The sequence below is a fragment of the Manacus candei genome, unplaced genomic scaffold, assembly GCF_025592945.1.
Source record: "Manacus candei isolate 608988 ecotype Guabito, Panama unplaced genomic scaffold, ASM2559294v1 h1tg000018l, whole genome shotgun sequence".
Taxonomy (NCBI): Eukaryota; Metazoa; Chordata; class Aves; order Passeriformes; family Pipridae; genus Manacus; species Manacus candei.
In genome coordinates this window covers 14362123-14384108 of record NW_026138066.1, presented here as the reverse complement: position 1 = coordinate 14384108, position 21986 = coordinate 14362123, and the positions used below count along the sequence as shown (strand labels likewise).

Genomic DNA, 21986 nt, shown 5'->3' with positions numbered 1-21986 from the left:
CTCAAGCTGTGAAACTCTCGGGACAGAGGGCTCATCCTACTGGAGCAAACACACATCAACGAGGCAGCTCCAAGCCGGGGGAAGGAGCCATCTGGGAGACGTGTAGCTAAAAACAGGGATAGAACCCCCCAAGAAAAGTCTCACTGGAGATCACTCGGCATCACTGGATACGGATGCGGTTTCTTTTGGAAATCTCTTCTCTGAAAGTTGCTGTCTTTGCTTGCCCTCCCCGGGAGCGACTCCCGGTCCCTCCGCGGGAGGAGAAGATCAGCATGAGCAAATATTCGCTTCCTCACACGCTTTCCTTTTTTCTGCCAGCGAAGTGCTGAGTGCTTTGTTCTGTGCTTTTACGAAGGATTTATCTCTACAGCTGTTTAGTGCACTGTAAATGACTCGGCTCCCCCGCCCTCCCTGCTCTTGCATGAGCCGGGGGCGGGGGGAAAATGCATTTTAAATGTTTTAAGCTGAGAAGTGGCTTTTTTTTTTTTCCCCTCAGGAGGTGTGTCTAGCACGCAGTGCTCTAAAGAGAGGAGCCGGTAATAACAGATGTTCTGTCAAACTTAAAAGATGCCGCTTACCACGGAGTCACCGGGAGCCATCAAGATGTATCTGCTGAGATTGATTAAGAGCCGAGCTCCGCGGGCTCAGGAAAGCAGCGCTGCTCACACGCGTGTCGGTGGGGGGAATCTCCGCTCTCCCCGGGCGGGCGCTGCAGGCACGGCACCCTGGAGGTGAGGGTCACCCGGCAGGGTTTTCAGCACTGGGCTTTATTTCTGTGGGAGATCACAGGGGGGATGCTTGCGAGGAAGGGAGGTGCCCCCTGGCTCGGATGAGGTTTGCAGGGCGGGGGATGCCCCTCCAGCGGTCCGAGTTTTGCAGCCGTGAAGACCACACGGCGCTGAGCAGCGTGGCACTGGGGAGCCCCCTGCAGCTGGGTAGAGCCGCGCCGAGCCCCAGCCCCAGACTGGAGCTACGTCCCGCCTTGGCTCCAGCAGCTCTGCTGAACATGGACCCTGACCCGACACCTCTGTCCTTCTTCTGCAGTGGAGGGAGAGAGAGAAGGAGGAAGGGGAGTCCCCAAGTCTGCCGTACACTGCCAGGGTCACCTCGGGACAGGGCCGCCACGCCCTCCCTGCTCCCCACTGAGGGAAAGGCTGACTCGTGCTCGCAGCGACTGAACTCTAATTAAATCTCCAGAAATCAACATGCTCAATCAAACGCTCGCGACCTCTCTAGGAGGGAAAAAGAAATAACAATAACAATAATAAGGGGAAGAGGAGGCGGGCGTTGTCACTTTGAGGCCGCTGATCATCCTGATTAATGAATGCTAAAGTATGTTAAGTGCCAAGGTCTCAGAGACAGCCCGTGGGAGGTGCAGGGGGCGGCCGGGGCTGAGGCTGAGGCTCCGTCTGGCAAAGGAAGGGGCACCCAGACTGCGGAGGTGGCTGTCCGCTGCCCTGGCATGGCTGCATCTGAGGCAGAGTACTCCCACGGGGCCGCACACTGCTCATGGCATGCTTCCAACCTCCCGATACCGCATATCATCTGAGTTGCCGGGATAGCTGTCTCCTAATTCTGCTGTGAAGTCCAGACAAAATTTTCTGTGAGGGCTAGGGAACCAAGAGGCAGAAGTCAGGTCCCAGCTGCCTTGATGCTTCCAAAGAGCTACAGGTGATCCAGCCCTTAAAAGTGCTTTCAAGTAGAGAAACACAGCCTCGTGTAACACTGAAGCAGAAGTGCACGCAAAATTCGGAGCTGCCCACCTCCAAATTAGCTGATAGTAAGGGACCTAAAAGATCACCTAGTTCCAATCCCCCCACCATGAGCAGGGACATTCTCCACTAGACCAGGTTGCTCAAAGCCCCATCCAGCCTAGCCTTGAACACTTTCAGGCAGTATCCTACTCTGAAGGCGCATCACCTTCTTTGGGGTAAATCCACCCCTAAGATCCTTCCAGGAGCAACAGCTCAATGTATGTGAGTAGCATAGACAGCTCTTGGCCTGGAGCAATCTCAGGCCAAGAAATACTTTCTGCAAAGTGAAGGCTTTTTTGGAGTGGAGAGGAGGGAAGTGGTTGGGCTGTGGCTTCTTCAGCCCTTCAAGACAAGAGAGGGAAGCAGTAGGCAAAAGCCAGGGTCATCTTTACAAAGTGCACCTCTCTCTTATTCACTTACCATTTCCCCCCTACTATTCTTTGGACAACAGATGAGACGGGTTCCATTCTCCTGCTTCCCACTCCAACAGTCCCTATCCCAAGGGAAAAAATATCCCCTCAGACCACAGATCAATTCTGGTCCGGGAGAGAGGCGAACAAAACCAAAGGAAATATAAATATTTTCGTATCTAGATTATGTCCATAAAACTGGCAAGTTGTCTTGGACAAAGTAAATACTTCTTAGCTTAGTGACTGTTAATTAAAGAGGAATGCTTTACACCTTATAAGAATTAACTCTTGTTCTCAAAAATGTGTTTGTTTCCTCTAATTAATTTGTCATTGTGCTAGGGAAGCATCTTTCCATTAATATTTCAGCACAATAATCAGTTGAAAAAATTGAACTGGATTTAGTGTAACAACATTTTTCCACAATGTGCGGAGACTCTGACGATTGCAATAATCTAGAAGCAAGACCTCTTTTTCTCCTCTCTTACATTGCTTTAGACTTACAGCTATCATAGAACTAGAAAAAAAAATAGAAATAAAGAAGAGTATTGCAGGGAAAGATGGGGAGGAGGTAATTGAAAAAAAAATGCGTTTCTGATGTGCGAAACGTAGATAAAGACTTCTGATGAGAAAGAGGGGAGTGCCTGATGAGGAAGAGGGGAGAGTGTGTTGAGAGATAACAAGAACCAGTAATTTCTATTCAGCGAAGCCACCAAATCAGAGAGCAGTGCTGATCTTATTGGAGGAGAGCCTTCAACAGCAACTAATCCTGTCATATTGAAAGAAAATTGTAAATGTTCTCTGCAGAAATTGCCTGCCCATTGCAGCTAATCGAGCCCACTTCGCGCTCACACACGCCACACACCCCCTCACACCGCCACACACTCCCTCACACCCCCACAGGCGGGCAGCAAGCGGACCCGCAGCCGCAGCACCCCAGCAAGGACATTCGCCCGAGATGCTCACCTAGGCATCCCACTTCCCTCGCTCGCCACCACCTCAACGAAGGTGGCAGCTTGCCCCCATTTCCTCAGGAGCTCTGGGGGAAGTATGAATTATTACCAGTTCACTTGAGAGTCCCGGCTTCACCTGTTTTTAATTACTTCAGTTTTGTCCAAACCTTTAAGCCAGGTTTGATAGCACTAGTGCACTATATTTTTTTTTTCCCTAAGGCTCAGCTTGGCTGAACTGAAGCAGAGACTCCCAAGGGTCGGAGTCATCGAGGGTGTGCGTGTCTATGTGTGTGCCTGTGGGTGTGGGAGGCAGAGAGGGAGCGAGGGAGAGACAAAAACTCCATCAGCCCGGACAATGCCACCTCTTGTTTAAAGCTTCCAAACTGTTATTCTTTCCCCCCATTATCACGGTACCAAGTAATCTGTCTTTCCCCCACTCCAACCCCCCTCCCTCCTCTTGGAAGATATGGAAGAGGAAGATAAAGCGGCTGGCTGCGGGCGCTGACGCCGCGCAGCCCGCATGCCTCTGCCGCCACAGCCGGGGCTGCGGAGCGAGCCGCTTGCAGCGGGATGGGATGCAACTTCTGCTAATTGGATCACAGGTAGGAAAGCTTTGGTTTTTACTGACGTTTCCTCTTTCTGTGTGTCTCTCGCGCGCTTTTTTTTTCCCCCCCTTTTCCCTTCCATCTATTTTTTTTCGTCTTTTGTTTTTTTCTTTCCTTTTATTTCACGTCCTCTACCCTCCGCCCCTTCCTCGCCGCGCATAAAATTTCATCCGCTGCTGTCATAGGAAAGCTCCCGCCAAGGAAATAATGTCTAAGAAACAAGCTTTTGCTTCCTGGTAGAAGAAGCAGAACAGACCATAGGGAAACTTTTGCTGAATGGGTCCACAGCTGTACGGGTCACTGGGGAAGGGCAGAGAGAGCAGAGAAAGCAAAGCGATTGCCCCCAGCACAGAGCCCTTCTCTATCGTGTTACAGTTGCGATATTAATCCCAGAACCGAGTCTCTAACGTGGTATAGCGGGGAAGGAGAGACACAGCAGCCTGATTAGAGAAATCCTGACATTTTTCAAGCGCTGTCCACAGGGTTTTTTTTTATTATAAATGCTACATTCCGACACAGAGACATCTCCTGGACTACCCTTACCAAATTCCGCTGTGACATGTTTGTTGACGACTCCTGCAAAATGTCACCGGGAGCGGAGATGTCCCCGGGGAGCGGAGCCCGCCCGTGGAGCGCGCTGGCTGCAGGGCGAGCAGGCAGGGACGGGGTGGGTGCTATCCCTGCCCCGCCGGGGACTAGGAGAGGTGCGGGGTATATGGAGAGGAGGTTGCTGCTGTGTCGGTGCGGTCCGTCGCCCCCCCAGAATCCCTTCTCTGCCCGGGATCAGCGCCTGTTTTCTTTGCCTCAGGTCTCATGTCCTGCCGCGGGGGGGGAGAGCGCTGGCTGGAGGCGCCACCAGAGGTGGGAAGGGAATGGGGTTTCCCCGGCTCATTTCCGGCCCCGCTTCCCCGGATCCTTCCCCCTGGGGTCCGGTCCACGGACCAAGAAGTAGGCTGCTGCGGGAGAGAATGCTCCAGGGCCGGGTGCGACTCGCCCCTCTGCCCCGGTCCTGTTGAGACCCCGGCAGGGCTGTGTCTGTCCCGGCTGTGCCTCCGGGCTCTCTTCCCTTTCTCCCGTGCCGCCGCCACGGGGTGTTTGTGGCCTGAAGGAGCGAGCTGATACTTTGAGAGGGAGCTCAGATCAAGTTGTGGGAGAAAAATTGCTTCCCAGAAACAGCTCTGGCACACCGAGGTCCTGGTGCAGCCCCAGAGTACGGCTGCATCGGGGGTTCTGAAGGAGTAAAGTGCTTTCTGCTTCTTGTCGGGCAAAAGTCTATCCTGGCCATCCCTCCGGCTAGAGCCACTCTTCACTGCGAGCCTTCCCGACACTCCGTGCCCCGTGCCATGCTCGGCGGGTTCCCCGCACCAGCCCGAGCTCCAGGGTGATGAGGGAGCAGGCAGACTGGGAGCTGCAGGGCTGGCTTTGCTCCTTTGATCGTCTCCCCGCGAGGCAGCCGGGCAGCAGGGCTCTGATCAGAGGCGCTCCAGGAGGATGGCTGTGCCCGCTGCCAACTCCGAGGGGAGGTTGTTAGGGCTTGTGACTCATTCCCACTGGTCTGTGGGTGAGTCCTTACCCCTTCTCTTGGTAAAGGACGAGGGATGCTTTCTCCCACCCTTGTAAGATCGTTTTTTCGTACTATTTACATTTGCTAAATTTCCTTTTAGGGCAAGGAGAGACAGCTTTTTTCCAACTGGCAAAGGACACTGGGAAAGGGGTAATTCTTGTTACAGATCTAGCCCGAATAACATCTGTCCCCATTTTTATGTGTCAACCAGTGTGTTTGCACACACTGGCTTGTCCTTGTCCCTTAAGGAAGATCTTCTCTTTGCAGAAGAGAAAAAGGCAAAAAAAAGGCGTCTAGCTTCTGCTTGACAGCCTGCCTTTTGCAGATTTTGGGGGGAAATACCAAATCTTCAAACAAACAAAAAGACCAACAATAAGGAAGGTTAATACGGGAGATCACAAGTATGCATGCTGTCTGCTTTTATGGTATTGCATCACTTGCAATCACAGCCCCTGTCTAAATACACACCAACCTTGATTGTATGGTTTATGACACCAGCCGCTCTCGGTGACTCATCTGTAAACCTCTTTAAGCTACACACAGTACACTCCCTCTCTCCTTTAGGATCTTTGTGAGTGTAAGTTTGGTTGAACTTCTTCCCTGCAGGATCCCTGGACTGCAAAACCAGCCCTGTTTGCCTTTTTATTAGGACAGTGAGAAGTGTAGAGGGCTCACTGACTTGATGAGCATGTGCCCCACTGAGCTGCCCTCTCTGCCCCTGCCCACAGCAGGCTGTGATTTCTGCATTGCAGTGTGCTCGAGAATGAGACGTGGTATATGGGGAGGGGGAGGTCTAGGACATCCTCGAGTTGCTTTGGATGTAGAGCAAAATTATAAAAAGGAGAGGTCATGCTTTTCTTCCATCCAAGCCCAAGATTTTAAGGGGTATTCTCTCCCCAAAAGGTTTTAACTCCGCATTTGGGCAGAGCCCAGGGAGATCTGGACCATGTGTGATCGAGAATGTCCTCAGGAGGTGGAAGGAACAGCAATCTAGCCATGCTCTGTTATTGCCCAGGATGGAGACGAAGACACAGAAAGGGGGAAACAGAAGCCATCAATTAAAAAAAGCGTTTATGAACAAAACTATTTTTTTCCTGAGTGTTCAGCACAGTGTCCAACTTCATTTTGGTTGTCACCTCTGGGCTGACTCCCTGCATGTGTTTCACGGTTCTCAGCTACTCAAAATGCTCGGCTCCTTAAGCCCATTGGGTGTCTCATTCAATAGTCTTTTGAAGACATCTACCATGAAATCCCCCACTACTGTTAATAAAGTCCCAGGAGGTTACTCTGCCCCGCTTCACTCCTATAACCCACTCACCCATTCACCCAGACTTTCTTCTCCACTAATATTATGACCTACATGCGAAAGACTTATTTTCTGGTCCTGTTTCCATAGCAATGCAGCATGGGGAACGCCGACAAGCCAGTAATAACGAAGTAGATTCTCCTTCTGTGAAATCAAGACCTCTCTGAAAGTTGAGTTCAACGTAAGGGGAAAGTAGGGATCCGCGGAGAGCTGGATTTCGAGCCCGAAGTCCAGATCTCCGCGCCCTCTAGTGCCAGAGGCAGGCGCGGAAGAGCATCCCCGGGCACAGGGGGCGTCTCCATAGCAAATTACAGGAGAGGGAGAAAAGCAAGTGGTATGAGATAAGACCATTCCTCCCAATGTCTGTTTCCAGCCAGATCTTCCCTCTTCTAAATCCCAAGCTGGAAATATATATATATATATATATATATATATATATATATATATAATATATATATATATATATATATATATAAATAAATAAATAAAAGGCGGGTGGGGTTCACCTGATCTTGGTTTGGTCACTCAGAGATCAAAGCTGGGGTGGGTTAAACTATAGAGGAATGAGTAGGCAGAAATTAGAGCTGGAAAGCCAAGACTATATTTGGTCATTTATTCAGAAATTTTGGATCTCTCTGGCTTTGAGCTTCACAGCTTGAAGCAACTTTCAGCTAATTCTGAGAGATTCAAAGGCATAGGAGAGGATTACTCACTTGTGAAACTGCTGTCCTGACCTTCCACAGACTCTTTAGGTGGGTGGATGGGTTAGACAACAGTAATCAGGCTAAGGAAAGAAGATGGAGCTTAGATCTAGCTCATATGAATGACAGGAATAACTTTTTCACAAACACTTGTAGCCTTAAATCTTAAAAAAGCTTAAATTGTGTGTTGGTATTTAATATATGGTAACATTAATTTGTACGGCAGCTTTTAAAGCCCTGTTAAACACATATTAGAGGTTCTCATCTCTAAGATCCAGGCTGCACAAAGAACCAAACACTGAGAACTCCTGTAGCTAAAAGAGACAATTGGCACACTCCCCACACACTACCCTACCCACCTTTTCCAGTTGCTATCTTTTGGCAAAGATAGCTTTCAGTTTTGCCAAGGTCTTCACAGTTTTTCCCAGGTCAGAGCTACCCAAAAGATACCATTACCTACTCTCTTGTCCATATCCCACCAGCTGACTGCACACCACTTTTGTCCAGCAGATTGCATTCCCTAGCTCTCTTTATGAAATCGAGTAGGGATCTCTTGATGACTTATCCCACTGCCTTCCTGCATTTCCCTGATTGCAGTGGGCAGAATTAAAAGTCAAGACCACCTCTGAAGTTGCATTAAAGGGTTGTCTCCTTTCCCCATGGACCCTGAGCTTGTTCCTATGTAAAAAATGCTTTAGGCTCTGGAGCTGCATGTTGTTTTGGACTGTCTGTCCTACCTTTAAAGCTATATTGTTACCTATATCTAACACCGCCTATTCCCCATAGAGGGGTATATGTATCAGCAGGTGTTCCAAAGAGACATCTCTTGTATAACATAATTTTAAGGCTCAAGAAGATAGGACAGGGTGAAGTGAGTTTCATCTCATTTCCATCAAGCACTTCCTAAAGAATGTTTGCCAGTGAGACTAAGATATTCAATAGGATTTCAGTAGTCCATGTGCTTCATGGATTCGTTTTTAGGAATATGATAAGGAAATGAAACAGACCCTCATTTAGGTCCAGCTGCTTTACTCAGTCTTCTGCATGATTTCTTTCTGATGAGATGATTCTCTGATTCCCATCGTTCCTGTATCTCTTTTGACTCCACGGGCTAGATTCTGATCTTAATTACCTTCTTTCAAATCAGGGGTGCCTCCACTGATTTTAATTGCGTCTGGTTTATTCTAGTGCAATTGAGCTCAGAATTTGACTTTCACAGAAACATAGTAAGTGTTGTAATTAGAATATGCCAGTGTTTTGACAACTGTTCATGGAACAGCTCTGTTTCATCAGACTCTGTTGAAAAGGAAATAAAATGTGATAATGGGCACTGGGAAGAGTACGGGCACCTCTCACAGTGATGGCAACAAAGATTTCTGAGAGTGGCCACAACACAAATAGGCAAGAAATTCTGTAAATCAGCATTTCTCAGGGTTTCCTCAAGCTCTTAGAAAAGCTCTGAGTAAACTGTGGGCAGGTGTGGGTTTTCTTAGTTTTTTAGTTGGTTAATTTTTGGTTGTGTTTTTTTTTTTTCAATTGAAAGAGATGTAATGAGACAAAAATATCTCCATAGATTTTTCTTCTGAATCATTGTCAAATTAGTGTTGGAAACTAAGGTGATAAAAAAACCCCAATCATTTAAAAGAATTCTCTTGCTTAGTGATTTCTCTGGCTCAGGATTTTTAGGTGTCTGAATATGTAAAAATTTCTTTATTTCATGTAGATAAGATGATCTGCAAACACTGGATTAGACCCTTCAGTTTTATAATCCATTCTAGCATGTGAGAAACAAAAATTAGCAAAATCTATGTATGGGAAAAATTAAGTTTCTGATACAGCCTATAGCATTTTCATAGATTCCTGAGAAATTTTCTCTCAGCTTTGCAATGAATTAGTGATGTTTATTTTAAACTCATCTATCTCATGTATAGTCAATTAGAAAGCAGAGTAGTCATATATTAAAAATTATTCACAAATTTGTTCATGAATAATGGCAACAAGCTTATTCCACTGCTATTTCTGAAGTCATTTAGTGCAAGTTGGTGACCAATGATTTATTCATGAAAATATTCATACATCTCAAAAGTTTCATGAATGTTAGCTTGAATAATTAACTGAAATTGTGTTATTTGTTATCATTACTCATTATTTTTCTATTCAAAAAGCCATCAGTCATCCAGTTAAAAACATTAGAACATAATGATTACAGCATTGCATCAGACAGGTGGTTTTTCTTGCCCTGTGTAGTGTTTCTATCAGTGTCAGCTACCAAAGAAGCAGGTGTAGGAAATGTTGCCCTAGCTATCTGCACTGCCCTTGGGTAAAATGTTTTTATACCCACCAGCTTATGTTTGCTCACTACCAGGAGATAATTTCCTAATGAAAAAAAATACCTCCCTCACCAAAGGGAACTCTGTAGCAATTTTAGACAAGCTGCAGGTATACTCACTGGCCAGATAAGCAGCTAATCCAGTTTTGCCTCCCAGTAAGTTCACTGTGATAGCACGTTACAGTGAATTCAGTAGGTTAATTAAATATTTTCTTGGGAAAATCACATTCCAAACAACCTTTGATCTATTTAAATTAGTTGTCTTTTGATGTTATTGCTACCTCTCTCTTATATGACATGAAAAGATCAACAGGATCAGCCAGTACATTGTATAGGTGCCATTTATTTACTCAACCGAGAACCCTCTTGTTCTTTTTTTCTCTCAGATAGTCCTGGGGTTCCAAGTCACTTTGCATGCCTTAAAAACTACTAATTCTTCTCTCTTATTTTTTGGTGATGTGGACACTGTTTTCCAGGTGAGAACTATTGGCTTATACAATAAAGTAGTTTCCATTTTAACACCTATTACGCCTCCTATGTCCGCAGTAATGCCAATACCTTTTCTTGAGTGGCCACAGCTGGCTTAGAATGAGAAAGGCTTCTAAGTAATTCACTCCACCTGTGACTGTTCTACATTGGACAATGCTTATTTCCATTTGCAATCCATTTGCTTCACCCAACTTAATTAGTACACTATGAAATACCTCAATCCTTATTCCCTTTTTCTAACAGCAATAATTTCAGTAAGTTCTAAGTTCTTGGACAACACAACTTTTACAGTGAAAAAGGATCCTTATGTGTAGTTTTCCGTTTTCCTTAATCAGCTTCCAACTTTAATAATAATACACCTATTTTATCATGACTTAAATTTGTCAAAGAATTTAAGATGATATATAAATACTCATATAGAGAGACTTATCAAGTTGTTTTCAGGCTGTTTTTCTCAGTCTTTTATTTTGATGTTTCAAAGAATATATAGAATATATAGAAGAGACAACATTTCTTCTTAAAAGAAATTATGATTTTTCTTTTCTCTCCTATATGTAGTTCTATTTTTTGTTAGTTTCAACTAATTTAGCTGGAAGTGAAACAACGCTTTTCAGTATATAATACCTAAGACTAATCTAGTGCCCGTCCTAAAGATAGGTATGCTAGCTGCTACCCTCCTGTCCTTCTGTAGTGTATCTGACTTCAGTGACAACTTGCATTTTTTTGCTATCAGCGCAGCCACTTCATTTTCAAATGCTTTCCAAACCCTTGCATATATAACCATGAGGTCCTTGTGATATGCTGCTGTTTAGTTTATCAGTTTGTTCCAATGTTTCTTTCAGTGTTTCGCATTCTGACAGCTCATGTGCTTTCTTGTCTTTGAAAAAAATAGGTCTAAGATGGATTTTGGCGCAGCATCATTTGCAGAGAAGATATAAACAAACAAATAATTCTGAACCTCTGCAAAGTCTTTTTGCTCATTATTTATTCCCAATATTCCCTGGATATGCAGCAGATCCCCTTGCTTCCCTCCCAAACTGGGTGAATTTAAGACCTTTCAGAAATGTCCTGCAGTTCTCCCCTGTGCACGCACTCCCACAAACTCTTGTCAGTTTGTGCATCCTTGACCCTATTCATTTACAACTGACATTTTGTTTGTGTTTTATTATAATTTCTCTCCCTTAGCCATGGGCTTCACTAGAGATGAAGTGTCATTTCCTGAAGGCTGGTTGCTTGACTCAAACAACCTCTTGGACCTTAACATTTCACAATATCTTTTTTTCCTATCTTGCCTTTAGTTTGCTTTCTGCATGACTTCACTGAATCAGAAACTGCCTGTTAATATACTTGTTGTTTTGAATCCAAGAATTTTACTTTCTTTCTCTTTCATTCTTTACTTTCTTTTTTTAAACTTATTTTAATCCTGCCTTCAGTACTTTTTAAGCAGTTCACTAATCACTGTCAGTTTTAACCTCATGCTCTTAATGCAGTAATAAGTCTATTACTTTTTAGTGGTTTGACTGTATCATGTCTTCAGCTACCTAGTTAAGAGCACATACTGTTATGTTCTCCAGTTATCCCAGAAATCACATAGAAATTGTTTGGTTTTTTTAATATGTTTGTACCAGTTGACCTACCAATATCCAGGTGGGTGAACTCACCCATGGTTACTATTTTATTAGACTTAGATACCTCTTTGATCTCTCTCTATATAGCTCATTGACTATCCCGGACATTTCCTGGACTAAGGGTGCTAATGCTTTGTGCAAACATCAGGATTTAATTAAAGAAGGATATTTTTTCACTCAGCACACTGGACTGAGACAAAGGACATCACAGATAATCTCCTGACCACGCCACCAACCCGCTGCCTGATTTTTGACACATTCCTATGGTCTGACACAAAGGCTGCTGAGGTTGGAGACCAATTCTTGTTACCTTGGGTAGACTTTGGCTTGACATTCAGAGGTAGGGACAATAATTCTTCCTGATCTCATGACAGTGTTGTAAGGATTCACTTTCTGCAGATTGTCAGGTGTTGAGGTTAAGCTGTGCTGCTGTCAAATGAAAAAAGGAACAGACAAACTCCATCTCCATGGTGTTTCTTTGTACTGGAGTGCTGGAAAATCGAGCTTTTAGGAGATGTTTATTAGGGAAAGTTTCTGTTGAGAATGGAGAATAAGCTAAAATGTTCTGCTTTCTTCCAAAAAAAAAAAAAAAAAGGTTCTGAAGCTCCTAGCTACTCCAGATCTTGGTGAGAAGCAAAAGTAGAAATGTTTTCTCTGCTGTTGCTTTTACATGCTTAGGCTAAGTTCAAACTGGTCTCCTGATCCATTACTGGCACCTTTCACCCACCCTATTTTCACTTTTCTTGCAGTGTATTCTCAGCTGATGAAAGCTGTCAGAAAACGAGTGACATGAAAGGAGAGGCCATCACAAAACAAAGTGCTATATTTAACCTGGCAATGTCATGCCTTCTCAGTTATGACCTTGAGCCCTAGCAGTGAGAATTTAAACAGGGCATCTTGGTTGTAAAGTTTCTTCCTTTAGCCAGAGAAGGCTCTTACAAATGAGGAAAAGCAGGGAAGAAGGAGGGGTAAAATGAGATACCTTTCTCCTTTTGACATTTGTGATATCCAGCACACTTAGCTGGAACTAGAAGGAAAGAATACATGAAGCACTCACTGTTAAATTCTCATTAAAAATGTCTGTTTGATGTCTGCTAGTCATTTTCACAATCTGATCCACTGGGAGTAAATGTAGGGATCTTTACTGAAAGGTTTTGACATCAGAAGCAGCTTCCTGCAAGGAATATCCTACTGTTATTAATTATATTGCCATATGATTCAGTAAAAGGAAAAAAAAAACAAAAGTGTACAACTGGAAAAAAACAAGGAAAGAAAAAAGAAAGAAGATGAAGAAAATCATTTGGTATGTTTTGTCTGAAGAAAGCCTGTATCTCTCTCTCTTTCTTTCTTTAGCAAAGACTGAGACTGTGTATTGCCTACTTAGAAGCATAGGGGAATGGAAAATATCTGGTTTAAAAAAATCCAGATAACTCAAGCACTGCCATTCTTTCTGAATGACAAATTTGACAATTAATATTCCACATTATTGTCTTTATTGCCTCTAAAAAATCAAAGTGGGGTGTGGAAATGACACATAGCTAAAAAGATGAGGAGTCATTTTCTTGTTACTGCTTTCAGAAAGTAGTGACAAGGGCTGAATTCCTACTTTCACCACAGATTGCTTGTGTGGCCTCGGACAAACTCAGTAACCTCCTTTACCTCAGTTTCTAACATGGAAATTGTATAAAATAACATTTTCGTTCTCATAAGCTGTGTCTGCTCTTCCTGTTTAAATTTTAAAGTGTTTGGCAGCACTTCTGTAACAGTTGGCATTAAACTTAACCTTAACTTTGCCTAAATTTGGGCATGCACAGAAAGAAATGAACGATACATTATCTTTCAAACATTCAGTTGCTTTTTAATCCATATGAAAATTACCTAATAACCTAGTGCTGATCTTTCTCTTGTTTAGAAAGTAAGAGCCTTTCCATTTACCCTGGGTGTTGCTGGTACAGGCAGCTGTACACAGGATACCTCTCAACAGATGCAGATCCATCATAGATCTTAAACCCCAACAGCAGTTCTGCATGTGCTAATGCTGCAAGGGTACACAGAAACTGGGAAAGATACACTGGAAGGTGACAAAGATAGTGAGAATTACCTGTCTTCTAGAGAGATGTCCAATAGAGTAGGACTCATCATACAAGAAATTATATGAGTTATGAGGAATACATGTAGGTCTAAGCAAGCTTGAAGAGAGGGAGAAGGTGAACAGGGAGCTTTTTAATTTTTTTTTCCCAACACCCAATCCAGGCCTCTCAGGAGGATATTAACAGCCGTAAATTTAAAAAAAACCACTGCATGGTTGAACTGTGGCACGTAGCGCCTTACGATGTTTTGTTATTCTAAAGCTATAAATGAGTAAATAAATAATCAAACTAGACAGGATACTGCAAGAAAAACACTGCCAAAAGCTTTGTGATGCAAATAAAGTCAGAGGGAACTCCCCACACAACCAACTGCTTCAACCTAAGGGATTTATGCTGGGGTGGTAGCACTGTATGCCTGTTTCCTTTGCTCACTCATTGCTCTCAGACATCTCTGAGAGAGAACTGTGAGCACAACGGCTTTGGGAGAGTTGCTTTTGCACTCAGAGTCTCACTCAGAGTCATCAGAGCAGCCCCCTTCTTTGGACAATGCTCAGCTTGTTTTATTTTTTCTGCTCACCAGAAATTTTTGTCCTTCTTGACTAGGTTATTATCAAAACAACTGAAAGAAAACTTTGAAAACTTTAGAAAGTTATTTAATTAATCCCTAATTGCCCAGAAAGACCTCCTACAATAAGTTCAAAGATTCTTTGTTTTATTTGTTCACTGTAGCAGTTGGAGAAATTTAATATATACCTGGTTTCCAGGCTGATTTTGATGCCAACCACAGAATGTGCTTTCCTGTCCCACTGTCTGTAACTCTAATATAAGATCCTGAGATAACCTCCTTGCAGACACACTTCTCTTTCAGCTTAAGGCCTTTGTGTTCCCATTATATGTGTTCTCTTTACAGAGGAACAGTGAGTTGAGAAAGGTAAAATGTGGTCACAGCTCTGTCTTTAGTATTTCTTCTGATTTTTCCACTTCCAGCAAAAACTGGAACAAACAGCCTGTGAACGACAAAAATGAGGAAGGATGTGGCAGGCACTGAGAGAGATCTTTGCACTCATGTAAAGGGGACAGGAGAAAATATCCCTCAGCAGCTGCACATATACAGTTTCTTACCTTATTAGGGCAGACCTGCAACTCCCAAATGCCAAGACTCCTTCTTCTTGCCTTTCATTCAAAAGCTCAAAAATCATATATGTCTCAAATCTATATAATTTCATATGCTGTATTCTCACATATGTTGTATCAGGATTTAGACAATAGCCTTTAAACTAAGGAGTTTTAGGAAAAAAAGCAAAGCAAACCAGAAGATAACCAACTAGCCAAAAAAAAAAACCCAAACCTTAAAGAATAGAAAAGTAAAACTGAACTTCTGATCAAAAAGATACTTTCTGAAGATGATCTTTTCATTGCTGATGTCTTTTATGTGTGTAAGTGGTGGGACATGGGTTCACTGGAAAGCTCTCTAGGTCAGAGCTTCTGTTATGATCGTGGTCCTGTAGGAATTACAACATCATTCATTCACCTATGCAGGATTGCTCTGTACTGCAACTGCATGCCAATTTAAAGACATGGACTTAAAGGTGAGCTGGGAGACTTTGAAATCTGCAGAAGACAAGCTTTCAGTTTATTAAGAAATCCAGAGAACAGCAGTGTTAAAATTACATTTCCAAGGTCATAATAGCTGAGGTTCCCATATTTTCTACTGAATAACTGTAAAAATAATTTCTGGATGTTTTACTTGCTTAAAAATCAAGCTTTTAGTGTGTGTCCTTGCCTATGGCTTTAGAAAGCCACGTCTAGGTACTATATTTTTAACTCCAAGACAAAACTTTTAACAAGCAAAGCAAAATAGATCTCAAGGAAAACATGGGCTGTCTGAAACCTAATTTCTCTCCTTGCTACCCACAAGGCTGTAAAAAGCTGCAGTTCTGCTTGGGTTACACCTCAAAGCTATTTTGTGTACATACAGATGATTCGAAAATTCTGGAGGCAAAGGAGAGCCAGGCTTATACCACAAAAATTAGCAATGCATTTTTTTTCTGGGGGCAGTGTTTGTGGGTTTTAGAAACCAGAGGATAATTTTGGAGGTAGGTGATATAACATTATGGCAGGCCCTGGTGAGTTGGAGTTTTACTCTTGACAAATCTTTCAATGTCATTCTTCAAGTTACTCTGAAAAGAGTACAAGGGAAAGAGATTAAAGTTTAGGGGCATATATCCCTGCTTTGAAAGGGTTGGCTAGATTGTTTAATAATTCAGCACCTAAAATTATCAGTTCCCATGGACAATAACCTGATCTGAGTTTTTTACCTTTAACAACTCATTTCAGTCATTTGGTTATTTTCTTATCATATTTGGAGATGTGTATGTCAACAAAATAAACAATGGAAACCAATACATGATATTCTTATACATGCTGGTGTAGTAGAAATTCCCTCCCATTATGGCTAGTTTGCACAAGTAATGTTGAGACAGGTTCATATACATGAAGATTTATTAGTGGAGTCCATAGCTGATGGCCTATGTTGTGTCTAGCTGCAAAAAATTTGGAAAAACAAAAAAGGAGGAGAGACAGAAGTGAAAAGGAAAGTTCTCTTTCTGCCCCTCAGTTGGGAAGAGAAACAACTAGGGTTTTCAGACCTCTCCTGGGTGTCCTCTGCTATGCAGCAGCTGGTTCCCCCCCATAATATTCTTCCCACAGTAACTATAGTTTCCAGCAGAACATGATAGAACCCTCAACTGGCTGTCACTGTTTACCATTCGTGTTGATTGGAGCCAGCACTGAGCAGGGCAGGGGCTGCAAGGCCAGTTTCTTGTGCACATATGAGCATTTTCGTGTCCCTTGCACAAACTGATAGCTATAGCCAAAATGTAGTGAAACTAGGGAAAAAATCTGGTTGTGTTTCAGGCAGCAATCACTGCCCAGGAGAACCCCCCCCAGAAAGACTATTGGGGTGTGCAGGTGCAAGGTTATAAGGAGACCAGCAGGAGAATAACAGCATGGGAAGAGTGAGGGGAAAACGCTGATCCAGGGACCCTGAAAACATTGCCCCAGCAGCCTGGATGGGAGGGTTCAGAGTTGTGAGGGAAAGGCAGGCTGCAAAGTTGTGGAGGGAAAGCTCTCAGCCACACAGACCAGTGCCAGCAGTATTTACCTACTATGGGAAAATGTGGCAAGGTGACATAGTGGCACCCTAGAAATCAAGCGTGCTGCTGTTCAGGGAGAGTCCCTGGATCTGGCTGCTTGGACAAAAGGTGTAGTTTCTGAAGACTCACTCCCTCTGGAGGCTGTCTGAATCACCTTTCCCTTGTGTTATCTGGGGCACAGGCGGGCTGGTCACTTCCTCTCTCAAAGGTGATCTTTCTTCTGGTGATCAGCATATTCCACGATTCTATGATCCTATAATTTGAATGAGAACCAACCCCTTGCCCTCCCTACACCTTCTTTTTCTCCACTGTTTAAGTAACAGTTGAAACAAGTTTCCCCACTGCAGGCCAGCAGACGAGCAGTCGAGGATGCACTTGATTCTGTGCTAAGGGTAATAGTGTAACAAATGCCTACAGCGGAACGGCAAAGGAGAAATGCATCCTCTGCATTTTCTGATATGCTTTAGATGCTGGGAGGATCAGAGACTTCTGATTGCACCTCCTAGCAGCAAATAAAAAGGTCTTCAGTCCTTTCCTTCAGGGCATGAGTAGGTTGAGGTTGAGCTTATTTCCTAACCCTCTGGAAAATGGTGTCAAAGTAACACAACAATAAGAACAAGAGGAAAGCCCAGGAGAGCTTGCTCTCTCTTTTTTCTTTTTTTTTTTCCTTTTTTTTTTTTTTAATTTATTTATTTCACAAGGTTTCCAGATCAGGATTTTATTTTTTGCACATTATTGCTTCATAAACAAAGGAACAAAACTAAAGGCACAACAGCCAGGAAGGAAGAAATTTTTTGCAGCTGAACACATAGACAGAGAAGAGACAAGAACCAAATATAGAGGAATTATTTGCTTATTTTGGAGGTCTACTAAGACCTCTTTGACAGGGATCACACCAACTTACTTTGGTTGCACTGACAAACACCCTCACCTTCAACCTTCTGTGCTCTACCATGAGGCCAGTTCCTGCACTGCACCATTAAGAATTAATTATTACCCTTTACTGTGTAATGATTAGTTATTGTACAGGCCACACAGAAGACTTCTGCAGTTGTCATGCCAACTCTGTCCCCTACCCTGATTTAACCCCCTCTACTGTGTTGCAATGAGCAGCCACAAGTGGTTGTGGGAGGCGTTCAGGCTGTGCACAGCCCATTCTGATTTCACTGCATCCTGGACATGGTCTCACCAAGTGTGTACAGACACATGGATTTTAAAGACTATTGTCTCTTGCTCAGCTCATGCTTCCCTGCCATGATATGAGAGGATTAGTACATATCCTGAGTGTCAGACCTCTTGCAGCTCTGCAGTGAACCCCTCCGGGTTGCTTTAAGTGCAACCTCAGAAGGAGGCTAATCCAGTCCTTGTCAGCTGGCAGCAATTTTCTCTGATACCAGGGCTTGACAAGCTGGGGCTTGATGGGTGTTTATGAGACATGCATGAAAGCAGGAGGAGAGGTGCTAAAACAAGACAGCATCTCACAGAGAACTCTGCACTGTTTGCTCTGGTAGGAGTCAAGGTCTGTTTCCAGTTACCTCTCACTGCTGCTGTGCTAAGATGTCAGTCCTTTTTGTGGGTAGAATTGTTTAACCAGACAGTGTCTTTGCTTAAAGTGGTGGGTACATCCCACCGGGGAGAAGAGCTGCACGTTGTCTGCTCTCCCACTGTTCCTTGAAGTCTGAATTGAATTGCACAGTGAGGAAAATGAGAGCTGGTCTTTGCTTAGATAAGCATTCTCCAAGAAAATTTACAAAACAATGACATAGCTATTTGAGTTCCTGTAGGAAATTATGTACGTCATCCCAGCTATGGGTTCAGTCCTGCAGTCCTGCATTCCGAATGGTGCAGGACCAGACACTTTGTAGCTAGTTCAGCTCATGAGTAGTTGGGATTTGATACATTATCTTTTTTTTTTTTTTTTTTTTTTTTTTTTTTCTTTTTCTGCTTGCTGAAATGACTACCTACATCTCTCCAAGGGCAAAAGAAAAAAAAGTTCTGCAAAATACTCTGTATTCTCCACAATAAAGCAGATCATGTCATGTAGTTACTCTTATTGCTATTTATACATAGATGATTATCTGCTCTGTCACATAGTGAGGAATGAAAGGATTAATTGGAGAAATAATCTGAAAATCAAATACTTCTTTCCTTGATGTTTCTTCAAAGAATAGATTTTGCAAATATTGCTCTACATTTACTTTAAAAAAAAATCGTTAATTCTATAATTAAATACCTAACTGAAGAGGCAATATTTTTATGAAAACAAGAAAAAAATTATTATTATTATTATGTGGAAAGCAGCACTCTGGTAACTAGAGCTGATGGGAGAAAGGAGCGAAGGATGGGGAGAAGAGAGAGGAAAATTTCTCTCTTCAGTTTACATCAGTAGACTGAAAACAGAGAACTCTTCTGTTTGGTTTCTTACTATTCTGTCCTCCATACTCCTTTCCACCACGCACTTCTCATCACTCTTTGAAAAGAAGCAGCCTAGTCTGTCATCAAATGACTTAATCTGCTGCTTAAGTCTTTGAGTCAAAGAGTTATGACACCTAACCAGCCCCATTCATGCAGAGGTACTGGTTTGCTTGGTTTTGCACATTCACTGTAGGAGCATTGCTGTTTTGAACAGTTTGCAGTCTGTCACTTCTGTGGGGGTTGTCTGGCTGTTATCTGTGTCCCCTCAGTCTAAGGAAGAGAGGGCAGGACACAAAAAGTTGTCAGGCTATAGGTAAAGAACAGATGTGGGACAAGAACACACACTTCTCTTATGTTCCCACCTGCCACCCTCTCCACTCAGCCTTGCTCATGTCATCATTATCAACTTGTGCCATCCTCCAGGGTGATAGTGATGAAATTTGTTTGCAAGCAAGCCATCTGATCAGGCTGGTGTGCTAGAGTGTAATGCCAACACAAATGATTATTATGGGGACATAATTAGCAGGTTTCTATACAGGAAAATGGCTGCAAATGATTGAGTGCCATTAACCTGAAAGACATGAGAAGAATTTTGGCTTCCTAATAGCCTCAAAGAGGGTTGTGTGAAGATGGGGTTTTCTGACAACAGACATTCCCTCAGTCCTGAGTCTCATCAGTCACTGGTTTCGTCGGACAGCTGATGCTCTCTTTTGCTTTCAGATCACTGAAAAAAAACCAACAACCTATACTGAACAATCTGTTAATTGTCATTAATTTGTCCACTGGATATTTCCTCCCTATATTTTGAATTGTACATCTGCAAGTGTGCTGGCTAAGCTTCACAGTCTGATTAATAGTTTCGATGATTGTGTCAAGGCCAAGAGATTCTTTTAAGCTTCTCACATTCAGCATTGAGAATTTGGTACTTTTTGCACGTGGCTGTTCACTTAACTCATGTGACACAGCTTCCCACCTCTAATTTAATGATCTTTTATGAGCAGAAGCTGAAGGTGCTCTAAATGGTGGAACGGGGTGGACAACAACTGTTCCATTTTGCTCTAAGAAGAGCTCAAGAGCAGCATAGTGGAGGGAACAGATACCAAACCAGAAATATCTTGGAGAAAACACAGAACCAAAGGCACAGGCTGTTTAGCAGGGTCTGTATTTATTGTTTCTTTTCCCACATTATATAATTACTGCAAATCACTGGTGACTGACTCCATACCTCAGCTTGTTCCTGATCATATCTTGCAGCAGGATCCTTTGGTTCAATACTTGTGAACATAATGCTGATACGCTACAAATTTGCATTATTTTGCATCATCCATTTGTCATTTTAAAGGGAAAGACAAGTGCTTTTAAAGAGACATTAAGGTCAAGTGCAGGTCCACACTATGGGTATCCTTGGGGCAGTAATGGACAGTATTAGAAACTACCTTTGGGAACATTTTCCTTGCATACACCAGGTCTGTTGCCACACAAGACAGAAACCATGCTGCAATTCCTGCATTGTGGAAATGGTACAGAGTTCAGTTCACTCCAGTAGTACAAATCTGGTTGCTGTGTGTGTTCCAAGGGAAAAGGTGTGATCCCAAGACAGACCTGGCTTCCCTGGGAAGTTAATATCTGTCTCGGGGTTTCTTTCACTTCAACATCTCGCTGCTCCATCATCCCCATTCTTGAATATTTTGGACCTGCAAAGCAGCCAAAGGATTCCTGTCTCATGACATTTCTGCTGTTTTAGCACTGCCTTTTTTCTATACTACCTACTGTCTCTTCAGCTCATTATAGGATGGATGCAACTGTTCTTTTATTCGCTTTGAGTAGTACATCTCCATTGAACAAACACCCCAGAAATGTTTGCTACACCAACTGCTACATACTGTGAGTGATGGCTCCCAGATCTGGCAGAAATTATTAAAGGAAAGAAATGGTATCCTGTCTGAGCAAAAACTGCGATATCTTTCATGGTACTTTCACCCACATTTTTTGGCATCTCTTTTCTCACACATGCAACCTGTTCACGCATCCTGAAAATACGGGGCAGCACATTTGAAAGTGTTTGCAAAGTATATTTTACTCAGTGATTTTCCTAATGTTAGGCAACAGACTACAGAGAGATACTGAACTAAGCAATGCAATGCATTTTTAAGAAGCATTGTTCAATCACATGGGAATAAACATCATCCTCAGGTATACTAATTATTAATACTTCTATGATTAAAATTTCCAGTGGTATCAGTTCTTATGTGCCTGGTTTTACATGGATTACTAAGTTAGAGTTCAAAGAATTACCCTTCTACTTAATAAAAGACTGGTGATTAATGAGCAAAGTGCATGATTTTTCCTTGGAGAAGGAAATATAAATAATTACTATATTTCAACATGTGACTACTGTACTCTGGGGTAGGGGCATCAATGATCTCTGCCTACATGGAGATTCTTATGTTTCAGAAATGTCTCAGACCCATAAAACAATGACCAAAACCAGCACGGGAGACGCACAGGACATCAGGGACCTGTAAATAGGCAGACAAATGTCAGAACTGGCAGGGTTAGATAAATTCTATTTCAGACATCACTTCTGAAA

The 21986-nt window shown here is 43.1% G+C and overlaps 1 protein-coding gene across 1 annotated transcript in view; it reads left to right on the top strand.

Moving 5' to 3' along the window:
* The first annotated feature begins 2730 nt into the window (after positions 1 to 2730).
* The window catches only part of CHRM2 (cholinergic receptor muscarinic 2), a 96523-nt gene continuing 77267 nt past the window's right edge, over positions 2731 to 21986 (top strand). Inside the window, exon 1 of the mRNA XM_051784766.1 lies at positions 2731 to 3716. The gene's annotated coding sequence lies outside the window, so the exon portion shown is untranslated. The remainder of the gene's footprint in view (positions 3717 to 21986) is intronic.